Source organism: Anomaloglossus baeobatrachus, chromosome 11, assembly GCF_048569485.1.
Source record: "Anomaloglossus baeobatrachus isolate aAnoBae1 chromosome 11, aAnoBae1.hap1, whole genome shotgun sequence".
Taxonomy (NCBI): domain Eukaryota; kingdom Metazoa; phylum Chordata; class Amphibia; order Anura; family Aromobatidae; genus Anomaloglossus; species Anomaloglossus baeobatrachus.
In genome coordinates, this window is record NC_134363.1 from 96,530,483 (window position 1) to 96,554,341 (window position 23,859).

At 46.7% G+C, this 23,859-nt stretch overlaps 1 protein-coding gene across 2 annotated transcripts in view; it reads left to right on the top strand.

The window, feature by feature from the left end:
- Positions 1 to 1,013: 1,013 nt before the first annotated feature.
- The window catches only part of ZSWIM9 (zinc finger SWIM-type containing 9), a 215,793-nt gene continuing 192,947 nt past the window's right edge, over positions 1,014 to 23,859 (top strand). For both annotated transcript variants that reach the window (XM_075327598.1, XM_075327599.1), the window contains exon 1: positions 1,014 to 1,099. The gene's annotated coding sequence lies outside the window, so the exon portion shown is untranslated. The remainder of the gene's footprint in view (positions 1,100 to 23,859) is intronic.

Genomic DNA, 23,859 nt, shown 5'->3' on the forward strand with positions numbered 1-23,859 from the left:
GCGGGAAGCAAAGGACCAAAGAATGGTCCTGAACGATTTGTAGCGATCAGCAACTTCACAGCAGGGGCCAGGTCGCTGATGTGTTTCACACACTGCAATGTCGCTGGGGAGATCGCTATAACGTCACAAAACCAGTGACGTTACAGCGATGTCGTTTGCGATGTTGCAGTGTGTAAAGCCACCTTAAGGCTACTTTCACACATCCGGTTTGAGCAGTGCGGCTCAATCCGGCTGTGAAAACTATGCAACGGATGCGGCGAAAACACCGCATCCTTTGCATAAGTTTTTACATGCAGCCCGTCCGTTTTTTTCCGGTTGCGGCACGCTACTGAGCATGCGCAGTGGAAAAAACCGCATGCGGCGACCGGATGCGTTTTTTCCGCATCGTGCCGCATCCGGCGTCCATAGGCATGCATTGAAAAATGCGCCGCAGCGGCCGGATGCGGCTGTTTTTGCCGGAGCAAAAAACGTTGCAGGCAACGTTCCATCCGGCCGCGGCATCGGCTAAATCTGCCGCATGCGGCAAAAACCGGACCGAACGCAAGCCCCTGCGGCACAATGCGGCACTAATGTAAGTCTATGCAAAAAAACCCGCAACCGGCGTAAAAAAAACCGGTTGCGGTTTTTCTGCAGAACGCCGTATTGTGCCGCAGAGCAAAAACCGGATGTGTGAAAGTAGCCTAAGTGATGCTGCGGTAGTAGAGACTGTAAGGACTGTGCAGCACTGCTGTGAGGCCGTGGCCTGTGCTACAGCTGCCCTCTCACTTCAGGCGGCCATCCCTGAGGGCAGCCAGCCACAGCTCATAAACCCAGATGAACGTGACACAAAGATGTCGGCCGACGCAGTCCTGCCCCCACGGGTGTGACCACGCTTCGCGTTCCTAGTACACAATAGTAGTGCACCGACAAGGCCTGCGTGCTTAGCACGTGATCTCATTACGTGTCTTGCTCCCGGCCGCTCATTGGTCACCACTTTCTTTCGTTGGAGGCCCCGCCTTTTGTCGGTTGTTACAGGAAACGCTTTCTTCTCTTTGCGTCATTTACCGGAAGTAACTCATGGGATATAAGGAAGTTGCGCGGGGACCGGGAAGCGCCTGCAGTAAGTGACCTCGTGTTGTTATCGTTTAGGAGAGTCCCGCTGCGATAGCGGCAGCTCGTTATGGCGCCTGCCCGTGTATTTCCGGCAGTGTGAGGCCGCGCTTCCTCTCTCGACCTATACACGGCCTGGGAGCGCGAACTTCTGTCGGTGCTACCTCTCTGGAGCGAGAGCCTGGCTGGTACGAGCCATTAGAGGAACCTGGCCGGTGCTCCATCCTGCGGGAAGTGCTGGGGTTCGGGGCAGCCTCTGTGCCCAGCCAGTGCTGGGGTTCGGGGCAGCTTCTGCGCCCAGCCAATGCCACAGACCGAGGGACTCCCTGAGCCCAGCCAGTGCTGGGGTCCGGGGCAGCTTCTGCGCCCAGCCAATGCCACAGACCGAGGGACTCCCTGAGCCCAGCCAGTGCTGGGAACTGAGGCTGCCCGCGACTCCCTGAGTCCAGCCAGTGCCGAGGGAGCACCTGCGCCCAGTATTTGATGACTGGGTCTTTGCTTTTGCTGACGGTCCAATCTTCACCTGACATTGATATCTATTCTTAATCTCAATTTAAAAGTGACTGAACCTTTTCTGCTAAAATTTGGCACATGCACTTGTCAACCATAATTCTTGTTTCCATAGTCACGTGAAATTACGTCTTCCTGGAAGCAGCCCGTACACTCTAGCATCTACCGTCAGTTCAGTATTGTGGTGTATAAATAAGTAAAACAGCTGACTTAGGGTCCCCCATGAATTCTCGTACCCAGCACAGATAAAGCCCATGGCTACAGGTTGCAGCTGTTAAAAAAAAACAAAAACCCTGGTGTGCGGTTCCCCAAATTTTGATTCCCAGACAAGTTAAAGCCCAACAGCTGGGATCTGGTATTCTCAGGCTGGGGAGACCCAGCCTGAAAATATCAGCCTACAGCAGCCCTGAATTGTCGCATCCATTAATTGCGACAAGCCTGGCGCTTTACCCAGCTCTTCCTGATTGCCCTGGTGCGGTGGCAGTCGGGGTAGAGGCCCCGTCACACTAAGCAACATCGCTAGCAACATCGCTGCTAACGAACAACTTTTGTGATATAACAGCGATGTTGCTTAGTGTGACATCCAGCAACAACCTGGCCCCTGCTGTGAGGTCGTTGGTTGTTGCTGAATGTCCTGGGCCATTTTTTAGTTGTTGCTGTCCCGCTGGGAAGCACAGATCGCTGTGTGTGACAGCGAGACAGCAACAACTAAATGTGCAGGCAGCAGGAGCCGGCTTCTGCGGACACTGGTAACCACGGTAAACATTGGGTAACCAAGAAGCCCTGGCCTTGGTTACCCGATATTTACCTTCGTTACCATCGTCCTCCGCTCTCACTGTCAGTGCCGGATCCTGCTTCTTGCACGTCTAGCAGAGTACACATCGGTAATTAACCCCATGTGTACTGTAGCTAGGAGAGCAGGGAGCCAGCGCTAAGCATTGTGCGCTGCTCCCTGCTCTGTGCACATGTAGCTGCAGCACACATCGGGTAATTAACCCGATGTGTGCTGTAGCTAGGAGAGCAGGGAGCCAGCGCTAAGCATTGTGCGCTGCTCCCTGCTCTGTGCACATGTAGCTGCAGCACACATCGGGTAATTAACCCGATGTGTGCTGTAACTAGGAGAGCAGGGAGCCAGCGCTAAGCGGTGTGCGCTGCTCCCTGCTCTGTGCACATGTAGCTGCAGCACACATCGGGTAATTAACCCGATGTGTGCTGTAACTAGGAGAGCAGGGAGCCAGCGCTAAGCGGTGTGCGCTGCTCCCTGCTCTGTGCACATGTAGCTGCAGCACACATCGGGTAATTAACCCGATGTGTGCTGTAATTAGGAGAGCAGGGAGCCAGCGCTAAGTGGTGTGCGCTGCTCTCTGCACGTGTAGCTGCGTGCGCTGGTAACCAAGGTAAATATCGGGTTGGTTACCCGATATTTACCTTAGTTACCAAGCGCAGCATCTTCCACGCGGCGCTACTGGCTGGGGGCTGGGACACTGGTTGCTGGTGAGCTCACCAGCAACTCGTGTAGCCACGCTCCAGCGATCCCTGCCAGGTCAGGTTGCTGGTGGGATCGCTGGAGCGTCGCAGTGTGACATCTCACCAGCAACCTCCTCCTAGCAACTTACCAGCGATCCCTATCAGGTTGGATCGTTGTTGGGATCGCTGGTAAGTTGTTTAGTGTGACTGGGCCTTAACACTAGAACTACTGAGGTAGTCATTTTGACTACTTTGCACCATGTATTTCTATATTAGTGTCACGAGTCCAGTAGTTCTAGTGTTAATGAGGGGTTAATAACAGTCCACAGCTGCCACTAAGCCCTAGATTAGAAAAGGAAGGCGTCTGACACCCGTATCACTAATCTATAAGTGAAAGGAAACAAACACAGAAAAAATCCTTTATTTGGAATAAAACACAAAACCCCACCCTTTCACCACTTTATTAACCACCAAAACACCCCTGCGGGTCCAAAGCAATCCACACAAGATCCCACAACGATTCAGCTCTGCTACATCCATGTAACGGCGAGCGACCATAGAACATGACTGCACGCTGTGAGTGCAGACAGACAATGACTAAGGGCTGGTTCACACTAAGCGACAGCGACAACGAGGTCGCTGTTACGTCACCATTTTCTGTGACGTAACAGCGACCTTGTAAGTCGCTGTTATGATCGCTGCTTAGCTGTCAAACACAGCAGCCGAAGCAGCGATCATAACCGCAAGAGCAGGGAGCCGCGCACACTGCTTAGCGCTGGCTCCTTGCTCTCCTAGCTACAGTACACATCGGGTTAATTAACCCGATGTGTACTGCAGCTACATGTGCAGAGAGCCGGAGCCGGCAGCACAGGCAGCGTGAGAGCTGCGGAGGCTGGTAACTAAGGTAAATATCGGGTAACCACCTTGGTTACCCGATGTTTACCCTGGTTACAGCTTACCACAGCTGCCAGATGCCGGCTCCTGCTCCCTGCTCGCTTCATTTCGTCGCTCTCTCGCTGTCACACACAGCGATCTGTGTGTCACAGCGGGAGAGCGGCTTTGAAGAAAACGAACCAGGGCTGTGTGTAACGAGCAGCGATCTCGCAGCAGGGGCCAGATCGCTGCTCAGTGTCACACACAGCGAGATCGCTAATGAGGTCACTGTTGCGTCACCAAAACCGTGCCGTAGCAGCGATTTCGGTAGTGATCTCGCTATGTGTGAAGCACCCCTAAGTCACGATAAGCGAGGATATCACTCAGGTTATTTGCGGACACAGCTGGAGGTTACCATGGTCCTTCACATGTGATTGCAGGTAACCTGCTTCATGTGAAGTCACTGAGTTCACAGACCTGCATCTCCTGGCAGAAAACCGCAATTTTGGTGATGAAATTTTTGAACCACATTCCTGCACCCAATCTACACATCCTGGTAAAAAACAAACCCCACTTTTTTGACGCATTTTTGTGCTGCGGTTTTCTGCCAAGAGGTGTACTTTTGCTGCTGAAATCATCTGCACCAGATTTCAGCACCAAATTTGCAACTCCTGGCAGGAAAAAAAGCATTTCTTTTTTTTTTGCAATTTTGGGTCAAGGGATGCAAATTTGGTGATTACATTTTTATACCATATTCCTGCACACAATCTACACCTCCTGGCAAAAAAAACAAACGTGTGTGTTAACGCTTTTTTATTGTTGCAGTGGCTTTTTTTTTTTTATTAATTTAAAAGCCGATGTGTTGCACCCCCCCCCCCCCATTTCGATACCCGGCCATGTTAAAGCTCAACAGCTGGGGCTGTATTTTCAGGGTGGGGAGGTCCATGATTATTGGCCACCACCCCAGCCTAAAAATAGCAACCTGTAGCTGCTCGAGATTGTCTCATCCATTAGATGCGACAAGTTTGGCGCTTTACCTAGCTCTTCCCAATTGCCCTGGTGCGGTGGCAATTGGGGTAATGAGGGGTTAATAACAGCGCATAACTGCTACTAAGTCCTAGATTAGTGATGGCAGGCATCATTAATCTGTTAGGGAAAGTAAATAAACACAGACACCGAAAAAATCCTTTATTTGGAATGAAATACAAAAAAGCCCCCTTTTTCACCACTTTATTAACCCCAACACACCCCTACAGGTCCATCGTAATCCACACGAGGTCCCACGGCGATTCCAGCTCTGCTACATCTCATTCACAGTGCGCAGTCATAGAGCACGACTGCCCGCAATGAATGCAGAGAATGAATGAGCTGCGATGACTGGTTGCAGGCAGACGCTGTCACAGAGGCCAGGCCAGCCGGTGGGCGGGGAAAGCAGTGCAAATGTATGAGCAATGATGAGCGGAGGCCGCACGTGAGTAGTTTACAGCCAGGCCGGAGCCTTGGTAAGTATGAAGCGCTTGCTTCATTCTTATTGTCTTTATTTTTCCTTTTATTTTTTTTTTTTTACCTTTCTCTAGTTCCAGATGAAACAGTCGAAATCCCGGGCCTGGGTCCGGCACCTGGCAACTTTGAAACTGCACAGATCTGGACTTTTACAGTTTGGGTCCACCCATTTCTTAGAACATCTTCTATCCTATAACCCCTGATATTAACCTTTTAATGATCAGGGAATTGTATTTATTTTTTACCTCCTCTTCCTTAGAACTATGACTTTTTTGTTTTTTCAAATAGATGTATAAGGACATGTTCATATAAGGATTTAAGTGTTTTTTTTGTTTGTTTTTATACTCATGAAAAATGCATTTGTTGGCAGGAAAAATACTGCGTATACTACGTCCTTTGTTTAAATGCTGTGTTTTAGGCTTTCATTTCAGTCAAAAACCCTGAAAGAATTTGACAAACTACAGAAAAGCTCATTGATGGCTTAAAAATAGAGAATCAGATCACACTATACTGACACGGATTACACTTGGATTAGAGATTGATCATTGTAATTAGCATAATCGATCCAATTCTCTCAGATAAGAGAATCTCCAGCTGAGTTTCACAGGAGGAAGGAGTAGCAGGATGGCAGTCATGGGGTCTTTCAGCAGAGCTCTGGCTGACATGGTAACCCATCGGTTCCCTGCAATCATGTCATGAGAAGCCAGTGTGAGTTGGTTTGTGTGCACACTACCAATGGCAAAATTTAAGTACCTCTGTCAGAAATTTATAGCATGGCATTTAAATGGTTAAACTGCATTGATTGGAGCAAACAACGTTCACTGTAGTTCCAAACAAATGCAAGGTATGCAACAAAGGCACCATCTGCCAGCTGAAGTGTAGGATCAGTTTCTGAGCCAGCTTCATACTTTACTTATTAACCTATGACAAAAAAAGGTGGTTAAAGGAAATCTGTCAGCAGGTTTTTACTATGTAATCTGAGGAGAGGACAGTATGTTGTAGTGATTAAAACACTGAATTCATTGATGTGTTGCTTATCAAGCTGTCTTTTTACTTGTAATAAAGGTTTTATCACGTGAAACTTGTTGAACAACCATGGCCCCTCCAATAGACAAAGTGCCTGGTGTGAGTAGGGGCCGCTTTCTCAGCTCTTCTGCATCTAAGAACTCTGTGTCAGAGCAGCTGCACATAGTAATCTAAGTGATACATCGTCTCTTTGCCTACATCATGCTGCTTTCATATGAGGTAGCAAAAACCTGCTGACAGATTCCCTTTAAACCAGAAGTCCCAGAAATTTTGAGCCCCATAGGGTTCCAATGGTAGAAATGTCAAATGACCCCTCTCTGGGACTTCTAGTGTTAAAGGGGTGGTTCACCCATTTTTTTTTATTTTCTCTATGAGTTCCACTTACCATTATAAGTATTTTCTTCATTGGCTTCTATTTGCATTTCTGGCACTGAGCGGCGCTATCCTGCACGCTCAGTGCCTGTCACATGACCCCCTGGTGCTGTGGCCGCTAGTATCCTCTTACGTCCTGTCAATTCCGGGCTCTCAAACTTGACGGGTACGCCACTGAGATTGATTGACAGGGCTGTGGGCGGTGACTACCGCACGTCACAGCCCAGCATCGAGGGAAGGATCCGGAGGATGGCACAGTGTGGAGCGGTGAAGACAGCTTAGCGTCCGGCAGATGGTGAGGCACCGGGCGCCAGTGTGGAGTACAGGGGGGGTTTCTTCAGCTGAAATCCCCCCTGTCACGTAAGTATGTGATCTCACTCTCCACCCGCCCGCTCTGCTGCGATGTCAGGAGAGCGGGCGCTGTCGGGTGGTGTGAGCATGTGCTCCTCCCAACAGCACTACAGTACGCAGCAAGACACTGACAGGCTGGTGACATGCAGCACTGCATGTGTCAGCAGAGCATGTCACCGCTCTGCTCTGTCACCTGTCCTGCATGGGACCAACTGTCTCCACTCTGTCACCTGCACCACAAGTCACAGAGTGGAGCAATTTGGTGACAGAGCACCTTCCCCCCCCTCTCTCTTCTCTACCCCCACTCTCTTCTCCCACCCCTCTTTTCTCCCACCCCTCTTTTCTCCCACCCCTCTTTTCTCCCACCCCTCTTTTCTCCCACCCCTCTTTTCTCCCACCCCTCTTTTCTCCCACCCCTCTTCCCCCTCTTCTCTGCCCCCTCTTATCCCTCTCTCCTCTCGCCCACTCTCTCTTCCCTTTCCCTCGCCCACTCTCTCTTCCCTCCCACTCGCTTACTCTCTTTTCCCTCCCCCTTGCCCACTCTCTTTTTCCTCCCCCTCGCCCACTCTCTTTTCCCTCCCCCTCGCCCACTCTCTTTTCCCTCCCCCTCGTCCGCCCTTTCTCTTTCCCCCCCCCCTCGCCCGCCCTCTCTCTTTTCCCTCGCTCTCTCCTGGCATGTTCAGTACAGAAATCTCTCGATCGTGGAGGGGTGAGAGGGAGTAATAAACATAGAGTCCCTACTGTGTCTGTGTATTTATTTCTAATAAAGTATTTTTCTCTGTGTGATGTCTTTTTTTTTTTAACCCTTTATTGGAGATTCTTAATGGCTAGGCCAAACTTGGCCTGATATTAAGAATCTCTAGCTTCATACCAGCTGGTAAAACATAGCTGGTATTAACCTCTTATTACCCAGCGTGCCACCTGCCACCAGGGCCACTGAAGAGTTGGATACAGTGCCAGAAAATGTGGGGGGCCCAGAAAGCTTGGGCCACCCTGCGCTGAAGATTCCAATCACCAGCTGCCTAGTTGTACCTGGCTGAACACAAAAAAATGAGCGAAGCCCACGTCATTTTTTTTTGTTTAATTATTTCATGAAATTCAGGTAATAAGGAGTTAATGGCGGCGGATTGCCGCCACTAAAAAAAACATACACCGAATAATCCTTTATTTTAAATAAAACACAAAAAAGCTCCTGGTTCACCCGTTTATTAACCTCCCCGAAACACACAGCTCCGGCGTAATCGACGTCCTGCAATGCTTGCATCCAGCCGCGACTGCCACACTACTGAATGCAGCCTCGCAACGAGACAGCAGAGGTAATTACCGGTCATTTCCCGCGGCCGGTAATGTGAACACACTACCGACCGTGAGAAGAGCAGCGTGTGCTCACAGGGACTCTATCTATCTATCCCTCTATCTAACTATCTAGCTATCGCACTATCTGCTATCTAAGAAGGAAATTACTTTTTTTTTTCTTCTTTCAATGTGCTTTATTGCATTTGCATTAAAGAACATGTACCAACCCGCACGCGGCAATACCGCGAACAATACCGTGGCGAACCGCATGTGGTTTTCGGGTGCGATTTGCCGCGTTTTTTTTACCGCGGGTGCGGTAATCTTTCAGACCCTGCGGAATATTCTGAAGAAAATTCCGTTTTCCAGTGCGCACAGGGCCTTAGTTCCACTCCTGGTTTTGGCACCCAAATACTGTTGAAACGCTGATGCAACATACCGACGTGTGAAAGAGGCCTTAGGATATTTGCACACGTTCAGGACCCGCTGCGTCCTGGTTGCGGCAGGGCTGCTAGTCTCCGAAAGAATTGACATGCTTGGGGCTCGGAAAGCCGCACCGCAGGTCAGTTTAGGCTGCTGGTAGTGCACGCACAGTGTGCATGGGATTTCTAGAAACCCCATCCACTGTGCTTGTACGGTACATCACAGCGTTTTGGACATAACTGACACATGCTGCATCTAAAACGCTGTGAACCCTGATCGTGGGCACGCACCCTTACACTTAACAGAAGTTAACAGGTCCTAAATATTTTATTACTAATATCTCTGCAACAGAGAGGAAAAATTAAAACAAAAATGTTTTATTCCGCCCTGCAGCTACTAATAAATTGCGTGTACAGAGAGTGGACCCGACCTTTAACCCCTTCACGACCATGGACGGATATATCTGTAATGGAGCGTGTCCCGTTAAGCCCCGCCCCCTGCCGCGGGCAGGCGGCGGCGGTTGGCACACATATCAGCTGTTATCAACAGCTGACATGTGTGCCTGCATGTTGCGAGTGGAATCGCTTCCACTCGCAACATTTAACCCCTTAAATCTCACTGCCAAAGTCTGGCAGCGAGATCTATATGTGCGCGGCCATGATTTTTACTTACCGCCGCCCACACCGGAAGTCACGTGCGTGATCACGTGACTTTCGGTGGTTGCCATCGTAGCACAGGGTCATGTGATGACGCCTGCAGCTATGAAGTTTCAGTCATGAAGTGACTGAATCTGCTGTTTACAGCTCTATAGCTGTGATTAGCAGATAGATAAGAGTGATCGGATTGCTGATCGCTATAGCCCCCTAGGGGGACTAGTAAAATAAAAAAAAAATTTAAAAAAAAGTTTTAAAAAATAAAAAAACCAAAAAAACCTAAAAGTTCAAATTACCCCCCTTTTCCCCCATTGAAAATTAAAGGGTTAAAAAATAAATAAATATACACATATTTGGTATCGACACGTTCAGAAATGCCCGATCTATCAAAATATAAAATCAATTAATCTGATTGGTAAACGGCGTAGTGGAAAAAAAATTCCAATCGCCAAAATTACGTTTTTTGGTCGCCGCAAGTTTTACGCAAAATGCAATAGCAGGCGATCAAAACGTAGCATCTGCGCAAAAATGGTACCATTAGAAACGACAGCTCGAGAAGCAAACAATAAGCCGTCACTGAGCCATAGATCCAGAAAAATGAGAACGCTACGTGTTTCGGAAAATGGCGCAAAACGTGCGCCACTTTTATTGGACAAGCTTGTGAATTTTTTTTTAACCCCTTAGATACAAGTAAACCTATACATGTTTTGCGTCTACAAACTCGCACCGACCTCAGGCATCATACCTACACATCAGTTTTACCATATAGTGAACACCGTGAATAAAACATCCCAAAAACTATTGTGTCATCACACTTTTTTTGCAGTTTTTCCACACTTGGAATTTTTTTGCTGTTTTCCAGTACACCATATGGTAAAACTTATGGTTTCATTTAAAAGTACAACTTGTCCCGCAAAAAACAAGCCCTCATATGGCAAGATTAACAGAAAAATAAAAAAGTTACGGCTCTCGGAAGAAGGGGAGCAAAACGCAAAAACGGAAAGTGCCCCGGGGCTGAAGGGGTTAAAGTTTGTTGTTTGTACCGAACATAGATTTTACAAAAATATAAGTGTTCAAGTGCTTTAATTCAATTTTTGCTGCACATTTTTATTAGCTGCTGCTTTAATACTTTGTGAATTTTCCACCTGCAAACCTGGATGGATAACATGCAGTGTATTCACAATATATGATAACGTATCTTCTGACATTGAAAAATGCATCACCTCCTGTAGTTACAACATTTAGGCCCCATTCACACGTCAGTGATTCTGGTACGTATGTGCTTTTTTTATACGTACCAGAATCACTGACATACGCAGACACATTATAATCAATGTGTCTACTCACACATCAGTGATTTTTCAATGAACGTGTCTCCGTGCAGCTTACACTCGTGTCCATGATTCTGCACGGAGACAAGTCCATTTTTTTCTGGCATCACTGCTGACCCACGGACCACACTATGGTGTGATCTGTGTGTGGTCCGTGAAACACGTACCAGAAAAACACTGACATATAAAATAATAAACATTATCCACTCACCTTGCCAGCGACGCTCTGTGCAGCCTGTGCTCTCTGCAGCTCTTTGAGAGTGAAGGATTAGCGCACCTGCGTTAAAAAATGCACCAATAACGCAGGTGCGTTTTGGTGCGTTTTTGGTGCCTTTTTTTTCAGGTTGGTCCTTGCATTTTTTAATGTTTTTACAACAATAAAGCATGTTGAAAATTAAAAAAAAAAAAAAAATAGATAATATAGATAGATAATAGAGAGATAGATAGATGATGGATAGATAGATATAGATAGATAATAGATAGATATTTAGGGGAATAGATAGGTAGATAATAGAGGGATAGATAGATTAGATAATAGAGGGATAGATATTCCAGCTTTATTTATGATGTTTGTGTTCCCAACCCCCACACACACTGCAGTTCTCGAGGCCGGTAATGTGTTCATATTAGCGGCCGTGAGACATGTCCTATAGTTACCTATGCAACCTCGTTCAGGGAGCCGATTCAGCACTCGCTCACTGGAAGAGGCTGCGTGGAGAACTGTCACACGCGGCTGGAGCAGGGCTGGAAGCGCCACGGGACATCGCTGTGGATTACGTCGGAGCTGTGTTCGGGGGGGTTTAATAAAGTGGAGAAAGAGGGGCTTTTTGTCTTTTATTCAAAATAAGAGATTTTTCGGTGTGTGTGTGAGTTTCTTTACTTTGACTTACAGATTACTGACGGCGTGTCATAGACGCTGCCATTACTAATCTTAGACTTAGCGGCAGCTATTGGTTGCCGTTAACTCCATATTACCCTGATTGCCACCGCATCACGGCGACAGGAAGAGCCGGTAACACTCCGGGACTGCCGCATAATGGATGTGACAGTCCCGGGGCAGCTGCAGGCTGATATTCTCGGCTGCGGGGTGGGGGGGCATTAACCATGGCCCTCGCCCTCCCCAGCCTCAGAATACCGGGCTGCCGCTGTGTGTTTACCCGGCTGGACGGTACAAATACAGCGGAGCCCACGTTTTTTTTTTTTAATTGCGTTTTATTTCTATGTGTGTACGCATTATATATGTATGTGTGTGAGTGTGAGATCACTACTTTCTGCCAACACTGATAATAGAGGAACTTCTCCTAGTGACATCACTTCCCTGCAAAACGCAGGGCAGGGATGTACACTATGTCACGAAAACGTGAAATAACGCGGGAATAACGCCGGTATAACGCACCTAACTTGCTACCTGCGTTATTACTGCGCTATTTCATGACTACATTACAGTCAATGGAGTGAAATAACGCAGTTAGCTGCAGAAAAGAAGTGACATGCTCATTCTTTTTCTTAAGAAAATCTACTACTAGGTCATTAGCAGAACGGAGGGCACGGGTGGGGTGATAGAGATGAGGGAGTTGATGTAGGATGGTGCGGAACCGTGGAGATTTTTGTGAGTTAGAGTGCTAAGTTTATGTTGGATTATGTAGCGGATAGGCAACCAGTGTAATGACTGGCACAGAGGAGAGGCATCAGTGAAGCGGTTGTGAGAGGAAAATGATCCTGGCTGCGGCATTCAGGATGGATTGGAGAGGGGCTGAGATTAGTAACAGGGAGAGCAATTAGTAAAGAATGACAGTAATCCCGGCGAGATTGAATGAGAGCGACAGTAAGAGTTTTTGCATAGTCAACGGTAAGAAAAGGACGAATTCTATAGATGTTTTTAAGGTGGAATTGACATGAACAAGCGAGTGAACGAATATGGGGAGTGAAGGAGAGATCGGAGTCAAATATAACCCCAAGACAACGGGCGTGCTGCTGGGGCGTAACGATAGAGCCACAAACAGAAATTGTGATATTGGTTTCGGAAGGTTAGGAGAGGGGGGAAACAGGAGAAGTTCAGTTTTTGACAGGTTCAGTTTTAGATAGAGGGAGGACATGAAGTTGGACACAGCGGACAGACAGTCGGTAGTATTTTGTAATAGTGCAGGGGTGATGTCAGGACAAGATGTATACAGTTGGCTGTCATCAGCATAGAGATGGTACTGGAAACCAATTCTGCTGATTGTTTGTCCAATAATAGGGGCTGTGTATAGAGAGAAAAGGAGGGGGCCTAGGATTGAACCCTGAGGAACCCCGACCGTAAGGGGAAGAGGAGCCGGCAAAAGATACAGTGAATGAACGGTCATAGAGGGAAGAGGAGAACCAAGAAAGAATGGTGTCCTTGAGCCCGATAGAGCGGAGCATAGTGAGGAGGGGCTGAGGATCCACAGTATCGAATGCAGCAGAGAGATCCAGGAGGATCATCAGAGAGTAGTGACCATTAGATTTTGCTATTAGTAGATCATTAGAGACTTTAGTAAGAGCAGTTTCAGTAGAATGTAAGGAGCGGAAACCGTATTGTAGAGGATCAAGGAGAGAGTTATCTGACAGATTGCGGATTAAACGGAAGTGGACCAGGCGTTCCAGGAGTTTGGAGATGAAGGGAAGATTAGAGATAGGTCTGTAGTTAACGGCACAATTTTGCTCCAGGGATGTTTTTTGTACGTAATGGGTGTATGCTGGCATGTTTGAAGGAGGAGGGCAAGACATCAGAGGAGAGAGAGAGATTGAATATTTTAGTTAGGTGAGTGGTGACAACTGGGGTGACAGATTTAAGGAGATGTGAGGGAATAGGGTCACTGGTGCAGGTAGTAAGGTGAGAAGATGCGAGGAGCCTAGTAACTTCTGTGACTGGATCAAAGAGTGAAAGTGAGCTAGATGAAGTGTAGGAGAGCAGACAATGTGTAGTGTTATGAGGCGGTGAGGAAATTTCCTGGCGTATTTGGTCAATTTTTTCTTTAAAATAATTGGCCAGGTCATCTGCGCTGAGGTTGGTGGTTGGGGCCAGAACTCTTGGTCCGAGGAGGGAATGGAAAGTATCAAAGAGTCGTTTAGGATTGTTGGCTAGAGAGGTGATGAGGGTGTTAAAGTACGCTTGTTTGGAGAGGTGAAGGGCAGTATTGTATGTTTTAAGCATGAACTTATAATGGATGAAATCTTTGGCTAGATTGGATTTTCTCCACAGATGTTCAGCGCACTTGGAATACCGCTGGAGAAAGCGTGTTTGCAAAGTGTGCCAGGGCTGCTGCCGTCTGCACCGAGTTGCTCTGCGTGTAGCAAGTGCAGCTTCATCTAGGGCGCTCTGTAGGGTTTCATTATAATGTTTTACAGCAGAGTCAGGACATGAGAGGGAGGATATTGTGGCTAATGATGACTGCAACTTCTTCAGAAATTTCTGGGTGTTAATGGCATGTATATTCCTATATGGGAGGTAAGTGGGGGTGTCCTGAGTGGGTTGACCGTTCTTGACCAAGAATGAAAGAAGGTTGTGGTCAGAGAGTGGGAGAGGGGAGTTAGTAAAATCATTCACTAAGCAGAAGCGGGAGAAGACCAAGTCCAGCATATTCCCACCTTCATGGGTAGGAGAGTTGTGAAAGGCCAAGAGAGGAGGTTCGAGATAAAAGATGAGCTGCAGCTGGGGAGAAGGGATCATCAATAGGGATGTTAAAGTCCCTCATGACAAGAGTTGGAAGGTCACAGGCTAGAAAATGTGGAAGCCAGGTGGCAAAATGATCCAAGAACTGACTGTTTGGGCCTGAAGGGCGATACACAACTGGTACTTGCAAAGAGAAAGCTCTGTAAAGCCTGACAGTGTGGACCTTAAAAGAAGGAAGATAAATAAGGGGACAGGAGGGATGACCTGAAAAGTGCAGTTTGGTGAAAGCAGCAGACCAACACCTCCACCTGATCTGTTGTCAAGTCTAGGGGTATGAGAAAATTGTAGGCCACCATATGAGAGAGCAGCAGCGGTGGTGTCTGACTGCTGAATCCAGGTACGGTAAAAGCCAGGAGGTTAAGGGAATTGAAAAGGAATAAGTCATGGATGAAGGAGAGTTTGTTACACGCTGAGCGTGAGTTCCAAAGGGCATAGTTAAAGGAGACAAAATAATACTAGCAAATACCTCCAGTTACAAATGTAGTATAGTTCTGATATAGCCATGTCTTTTACCTCATGTGCAGGGCATTGCAGCATAGATAGCCATGGTTGTGACCACTCATATTGACAATCAGTTAGTTGCTCGGGTCCATGGATAGCTATTCTGTAAATCTACAAGAGGTAAGAGACATGGCTGTATCAGGAAAACTACATTTCTAATTGGAGGTATTTCCTAATTCTATTATTACACCAACTACCTATTGGGATAGGAACTTGGAGATGGGAATACCCCTTTTAAGGTAGAAATTACAGACATATTAATGGCATGTTCACCAAGGCTGTGCAATCAGTAAGTAAAACCTCTGACTCTGAATCAGACTCCCCAATTTTCCTTACTCCAACTCCCTCATAAATGACTTGTGTATAAGTGACACATTTACTGTAGTAAAATGGTAACACCATAATCATTAAGATCATAATCATTAAGATGCAATAATCAAGCTATTTGTATACATCATAAAATTTATTTTTTGGAGTATAACTTTAGAACACAAAAAACTTTAATAAATAGTAAATTTGCAATACTGCAGTAAGGCTGGTTTCACACTACGTCTTTTTAACAGCCGTTGAAAATGTTATTTTAGCGGAAGTACGGATCCAGTGCAAATGCGTTTTCATTTCAATGCATTTGCAATGGACTCGCGTTAAGATCCGTTCACCTGCGTTTGCCTGCGTTATAGTGCGGATCCGGTGACTTGCAGTTTTTTAACATGTTTCAAAAACGCTACTTGTAGCGTTTTTGAGCTGCGTCAAAATACTGCAAGTCACCGGATCCTGACTAAACAGCATGCAAACGCAGGTGAACGCTGGCGTGCTGATAGACAGGATCCTGCTTTTGTACTGAGCATGCCCAGAAAGTGCTGAGCATGCCCAGAACCAGTCTCGCGTGATCTGTCTATCTCTCTACTCCCTCCCTCACCCTCTCTCTCTCTATCTCTGTCTTTCCCCCTTCCTCCCCTTCCTCTCTCCCCCACCTGAGAGCTGCGGACACTCGTAGCCAAGGTAAATATCGCGTAACCACTTCTCTTAGTTACCCGATGTTTACGTTGGTTACGTGTGCAGGCAGCCCTGCTCCTAGCAGCTGCAGACACTCGTAACCAAGATAAATATCGGGTATCCAAGGCCGATGTTTACCTTGGTTACCAGCGTCTGCAGCTGTCAGAAGCCTCCTCCCAGTCTAGTTCCCCTCACTCCCGATCACATGACTCCAATGCCCGCCCCTAAACATCCAGTGCAGGATCCTGCAAAATAACAGATGCGTTTGCATACGTTATTTGCTGTAAAAGCAGGATCCGTACTTCCGCTAAAATAACGTTTTCAACGGATGTTAAAAAGACGTAGTGTGAAACTAGCCTAAGTGGCAAAAAAAACAGTTTTCAACAAAAATGTATTGAATAACATTTGTACTGAAAAATAGTATCTCATCCATCAGACCTTCATAGATGACCTCAAATCTAACCTAATTATTTTAAGGCTGGAGAACAACCTCTCCACACTGAATTGGGTTGGTGGCAAAGTGGTAACCACATGGGCAACATCACAATTTCAGGGTGTACAGGAATTGCCTGTCAGTTTTGATGAATGGTTGAAGTCTTCTACTTCTTTAAGAGCAAGTGAAAAATGTTGCTGAAATATGGTTAATCTGTATTGCTATGGGAGTGGAATCCTTTTCCTTGCAGAAATGCTTTGCTGCTCGATGTCGTACAAATAATTTTTAAAATTATTATTTTAAAATGATGAGGCTGAAAATACGACAGCAGTAGCACTGGTAGGATCCAAGCTCTCTTGCTTTTGACAGTCCTGAAGCCGCTCATCCTAATAGAAGCAGCAATGCCATCTGCGATTAAACTTCCTCTTTGGGACAGGAAAAACAGTTCTGAGAGGAGTGTAGGCCTTCCTTCCCTTATCTGTAGAGATGGAGCTTCACTACTTATATTCATAAAATGCAGCATATGTTCATCTCATCTAAAAGCTTAGATCCTTTGATGAAGAATAAAGCAGACAATTTATAGGACATTTCATAACTTTCCTAAATTCTTACAAAACAAAAATTCAGCACCTACTGCATTGAACCGCTGTAGCCAATTTATTAAATATTTTCGCAGTCGGTCCATTTTACACCAAGTTTGACTCCACCAAAATGGACACCATCTCTACGACTCTGACTGCACAGCCCTGATATTCGCACGACCTAGGATTGTTTCAAGATTTACATTGGGGAAAAAAAGTATTTAGTCAGCCACCAATTGTGCACGTTCTTCCACTTAAAAAGATGAGAGAGGCCTGTAATTGACATCATAGGTAGACCACAACTACACCGCATGCAAAACTATTAGGCAGGTTGTATTTTAGCGGATTTTTTTTTATTATTGATTAACAACTAATTTCTCAATCAACCCAAAAGACTCCTAAATATCAAAGCTTAACCCCTTCACCCCCGGCCACTAAAACACCCTAATGACCGGGCCATTTTTTGCAATTCTGACCAGTGTCACTTTGACAGGTTATAACTCTGGAACGCTTCAACGAATCCTGGCGATTCTGACATTGTTTTTTCGTGACATATTGTACTTCATGTCAGTTGTAAATTTAGGCCGATACTTTTTGCGTTTATTTGTGAAAATTTAGGAAATTGTGCGAAAATTTGGAAAATTTCGCAATTTTCAAACTTTGAAAATTTATGCCCATAAATCTGAGAGATATGTCACACAAAATAGTTACTAAATAACATTTCCCACTTGTCAACTTTACATCAGCGCAATTTTCGAAAGAAAGTTTTTTTTCGTTAGGAAGTTAGAAGGGGTTAAAGTTCATCAGCAATTTCTAATTTTTCCAACAAAATTTACAAAATATTTTTTTTAGGGACCACATCACATTTGAAGTGACTTTGAGAGGCCGAGGTGACAGAAAATACCCAAAAGTGACCCCATTCTAAAAACTGCACCCCTCACACTGCTCAAAACCACATCCAAGAAGTTTATTAACCCTTTACGTCCTTCACAGGAACCAAAGCAATGTGGAAGGAAAAAATGAAAATTTTACTTTTTAACACAAAAATGTTACTTTAGCCATAAAATTTTCATTTTTACAAGGGAGAAAAGAGAAAGTGCACCCTACAATTTATTGTGCATTTTCTCCTGAGTACGCTGATACCCCATATGGCGTAAAAATCAATTGTTTGGGTGCACGGCAGAGGTCGAAAGGCAAGGAGCGCCATTTGAATTTTTGAACACAAAATTAGCTGCACTCATTAGCGGACGCCATGTCGGGTTTGAAGACCCCCTGAGGTGCCTAAACAATGGAGCTCCCCCACAAGTGACCCCATTTTGGAAACTAGAGCCCTCAAATATTTTTTCTAGATGTTTGATGAGCACTTTGAACACCTGGGGGCTTCACAGAAGTTTATAACGTTGAGCCGTGAAAAGAAAAAACATTTTTTTTTACCACAAAACTGTTGCTTCAACTAGGTAGCTTTTTTTTCACAAGGGTATCGGGAAAAAATGCAACATAAAATGTATTGTCCATTTTCTCCTGAGTACGCGGATACCTCATATGTGGTGGAAATCAAATGTTTGGACACACGGCAGTGCTCGGAAGGCAAGGAGCGCCATTTGAATGCAAAATTAGCTGCACTCATTAGCGGACGCCATGGCAGGTTTGAAGACCCCCTGAGGTGCCTAAACAATGGAGCTCCCCCACAAATTACCCCATTTTGGAACTAGACCCCTCAAGGAATTTATCTAGATGTTTAGTGAGCCCCTTGTACCCCCAGGGGCTCCACTGAAAGTTGATAACGTTGAACCGTGAAAATTATTTATTTTTTTTAAAAAAATTTTTTAAATTTTTGCAGCAACAAGGTAGCTTTTTTTTTTTTACTTTTTACAACGGTATCAGGAAAAAATGCACCATAAAACGTATTGTGCAATTTTTCCCGAGTACACAGATACCTCATATGTGGTGGAAATCAATTGTTTGGGCGCATGGTGGGACTCAGAAGACAAGGAACGCCATTTGACTTTTCAAACGCACAGACGCAGTGCACTGATCGGCCGCTGCAGGAGGCACGGTCGGATGAGATACAAAAAGCGCTGGGGATACGGAAAAAAAAAAAAGTCACGCCAAAAAATGTTGATCCGCGCTCAGCGGGACGCACGGACAGATGCGATACTTTTTTTTCCGTATCCCTGACGCTTTTTGTATTGCATCAGTCCGTGCGTCCCGCCGAGCGCTGATCAGGGATGCACATAACGGATCGGCATCCCTGCTCAATTTTTGGCGTGACTTTTTTTTCCGTATCCCCAATGCTTTTTGTCACGCCAAAAATTGAGCAGGGATGCCGATCCGTTATGTGCATCCCTGATCAGCGCTCGGCGGGACGCACGGACAGATGCGATACAAAAAGCGTCGGGAATACAGGAAAAAAAGTCCCGCCGAAAACTGACCACGGATGCAGTTACGTTATCTGCATCCCTGATCAGCGCGGGACGCATGAGGTGTAAAAATGGACAGGGGATAGAGGAAAAAAAAGAAAAAAAAAAAAAAGTTATACTCACAGTACCCAGAGGATTAGCAGGAGGAACAGAAGGCAAGGAACAGCTTTACAGCAGCAGCCAACAGGCAGGAAGTTGGACAGCTCAGCAGAAGACCCAGGAAGAAGGACCCAGCGATGGAGGCAGATGTGATCGGCCGGTGAAGACAGGTAAGAGGACGTCGGGGGGACAGCAGAGGGGGACGGGGACAGCAGAGGGGGATGGGGACAGCAGAGGGGGACGGGGACAGCAGAGGGGGACAGCAGAGGGGGAGGGGGAGAGCAGAGGGGGAGAGCAGAGGAGGGAGATACCGGAGGAGCTGCAGAATAGAGATCACGGGGGAGGCCGGCAGATTGGGATGTCGGGGGGGCAGATCGGGATGTCGGGGGAGCAGATCGGGATGTCGGGGGGGCAGATCGCAGGGGGGCACGGGCAGGGGCCATTACGGGAGCGCGCAGGAGCAATCACAAGAGCACGCAGGGGCTGCAAGGTGAGCACAATACTCACCGCTCCTGCTCCGTGACTTGACAGCAGCGGCAGCAGCAGCGGTGGCGTGGTACCACTAGTACCAGCCAGTGCTGCACGCTGCAGACATATTGGGGGAGGTTCCCCAGACTAGCACAGGCCTGGGGAGGGCGGCCACCAGCAAATTAAACCGCCCCACTGCACACTGATTGGAGCGATTGCACGTCATAGCACGATCGCTCCAATCAGTGCTGCAGGGGCTGGGGGCGGCATGTTTGAGATCCACCTATGATCTGCTGTAGCTTCTACAGCATCTCATAGCCGGATCTCACAGTATCGCACTATTTCCGGTATTATTTTTACCGAAATCAGTGCGAAAGATGTGGTTGGCGGTTCAGATTTGAACAGCCAATCACATCGATCGTCGATGGGGGGTGGCGATGCCACCCCCCCTGGGGTGAAGCAAAGGTCCCCTGCTGTAAGAAACAGCAGGGGACATCATTTGAAAGCCGTTGCTATGGCCACGGCAATCAAATGAAGTTTAGGCAGTAAAATTACGTCCCTGGTCGTTAAGTCACGTTAAAATAGGACGTAATTTTACTGCCCGCGGTCGAGAAGGGGTTAAAGGGAAGGTATCGTCAAAAAAAAAAATAATAATAATAACTGAAAAAAATGTAAAGTAATAATGTTTAAGGCTATGTGCCCACGCTAGAATGTCCCTGCGGATTTTTCTGCCTGAAAATCCGCGACTTTCGCGGCAAATCCGCACCTGCGAATTTACCGCGGATTTGCCGCGGATTTTGATGCGGATTTCATTTTTTTTTTTTCCCCCATTCAAAACCAAAAATCCGGACCAAATCTGCACCAAACAATTGACATGCTGCAGATTTTTCCGGATCAAAATCCGCGGCAAATCCGCCGCGTAAAAATCCGCAGCATGGGCACAGCATTTCCAAAATGCCATTGAAATGGCTTGGAAGTGCTGCTGCTGCAGATTTTCGGCAAATCCGCGGTAAATCCGCGGCAAAATCCGCGGTAAATCCTGTAGCGTGGGCACATAGCCTAAATGTTTTGTTTAAATATTTTTTTTTTTAATTGTGCAAAATATAAAAAAAAAAAATTAAAAAGTTTGATATTTTCCACTGTTAAACTTTAGGGGGGGCAGCTTCTGAAATCCTACTGAATTTCCACTGTATAAAAAGCTCAGATTACAGCCTGCCGTAAAGTGGGCAGAGTCTGCTCTCCTGTGTGTGATGGCACGCCTCCCCTCTCCTAATCTGAGTGTTTACAACAGATAACAGAGAATGACATGTAAGGACACAATGCACAGCCATTTTCCTGGTGACCAGAAATGTCTAAAGGTCCAGTCACACTAAGCAACTTACCAGCAATCCCAACAACGATAGGGATCGCTGGTAAGTTGCTAGGAGGTTGCTGGTGAGATGTCACACTGCGACGCTCCAGCGATCCCACCAGCAACCTGACCTGGCAGGGATCGCTGGAGCGTTGCTACACGAGTTGCTGGTGAGCTCACCAGCAACCAGTGACCAGCCCCCAGCGCCGCGTGGAAGATGCTGCGCTTGGTAACTAAGGTAAATATCGGGTAACCAACCCGATATTTACCTTGGTTACCAGCGCACGGAGCTACATGTGCACAGAGCAGGGAGCCGCGCACACCGCTTAGCGCTGGCTCCTTGCTCTCCTAGTTACAGCACACATCGGGTTAATTACCCGATGTGTACTGCAGCTAAATGTGCACAGAGCAGGGAGCAGCGCACAATGCTTAGCGCTGGCTCCCTGCTCTCCTAGCTACAGCACACATCGGGTTAATTAACCCGTTGTGTCCTGCAGCTACATGTGCACAGAGCAGGAGCCGGCACTGACAGTGAGAGCGGCGGAGGCTGGTAACAAAGGTAAATATCGGGTAACCAAGGACAGGGCTTCTTGGTTACCCGATGTTTACTGTGGTTGCCAGCCTCCGCAGAATCCGGCTCCTGCTGCCTGCACATTTAGTTGTTGCTGTCTCGCTGTCACACACAGCGATCTGTGCTTCACAGCAGGACAGCAACAACTAAAAAATGGCCCAGGACATTCAGCAACAACCAACGACCTCACAGCAGGGGCCAGGTTGTTGCTGGATGTCACACACCGCGACATCACTAGCAACATCGCTTCTACGTCACAAAAGTTGTTCGTTAGCAGCGATGTTGCTAGCGATGTTGCTTAGTGTGACGGGGCCTTAAAGTGTCACCAAGGACAGCAGGAGTATCACACAGGAGAGAATTAGATACACGGCTCTGCAGACAGTATCACACAGGAGAGGATTAGATACACAGCTGTGCAGACAGTATCACACAGGAGAGGATTAGATACACAGCTCAGCAGACAGTATCACAGGATAGGATTAGATACACAGCTGTGCAGACAGTATCACACAGGATAGGATTAGATACACAGCTCAGCAGACAGTATCACACAGGAGAGGATTAGATACACAGCTCAGCAGACCGTATCACAGGATAGGATTAGATACACAGCTCAGCAGACAGTATCACACTGGATAGGATTAGATACACAGCTCAGCAAACAGAATCACAAAGGATAGGATTAGATACACAGCTCAGCAGACAGTATCACACAGGATAGGATTAGATACACAGCTCAGCAGACAGTATCACACAGGATAGGATTAGATACACAGCTTAGCAGATAGTATCACACAGGAGTATTAGATACACGGCTAAGCAGACAGTATGACACGATAGGATTGGATACACGGCTCTGCAGACAGTATCACACAGGATAGGATTAGATACACAGCCGTGCAGACCATATCACACAGCAAAGGATTAGATACACAGCTCAGCAGACAGCATGACACGATAGGATTGGATACACGGCTCTGCAGACATTATGACACAGGATAGGATTAGATACACAGCTCAGAAGACAGTATCACAGGATAGGATTAGATACACAGCTCAGCAGACAGTATGACACGATAAGATTGGATACACGGCTCTGCAGACAGTATCACACAAGATAGGATTAGATACACAGCTCAGCAGACAGTATCACACAGGAGAGGATTAGATACACAGCTCAGCAGACAGTATCACAAAGGATAGGATTAGATACACAGCTCAGCAGACAGTATCACACAGGATAGGATTAGATACACAGCTCAGCAGACAGTATCACACAGGAGAGGATTAGATACACAGCTCAGCAGACAGTATCACACAGGATAGGATTAGATACACAGCTCAGCAGACAGAATCACAAAGGATAGGATTAGATACACAGCTCAAAAGACAGTATCACACAGGATAGGATTAGATACACAGCTCAGCAGACAGTATCACACAGGATAGGATTAGATACACAGCCCTGCAGACAGTATCACACAGGATAGGATTAGATACACAGCCGTGCAGACCATATCACACAGCAGAGGATTAGATACACAGCTCAGCAGACAGTATGACACGATAGGATTGGATACACGGCTCTGCAGACAGTATCACACATGATAGGATTAGATACACAGCTCAGAAGACAGTATCACAGGATAGGATTAGATACACAGCTCAGCAGACAGTATGACACGATAAGATTGGATACACGGCTCTGCAGACAGTATCACACAAGATAGGATTAGATACACAGCTCAGCAGACAGTATCACACAGGAGAGGATTAGATACACAGCTCAGCAGACAGTATCACACAGGAGAGGATTAGATACACAGCTCAGCAGACAGTATCACACAGGATAGG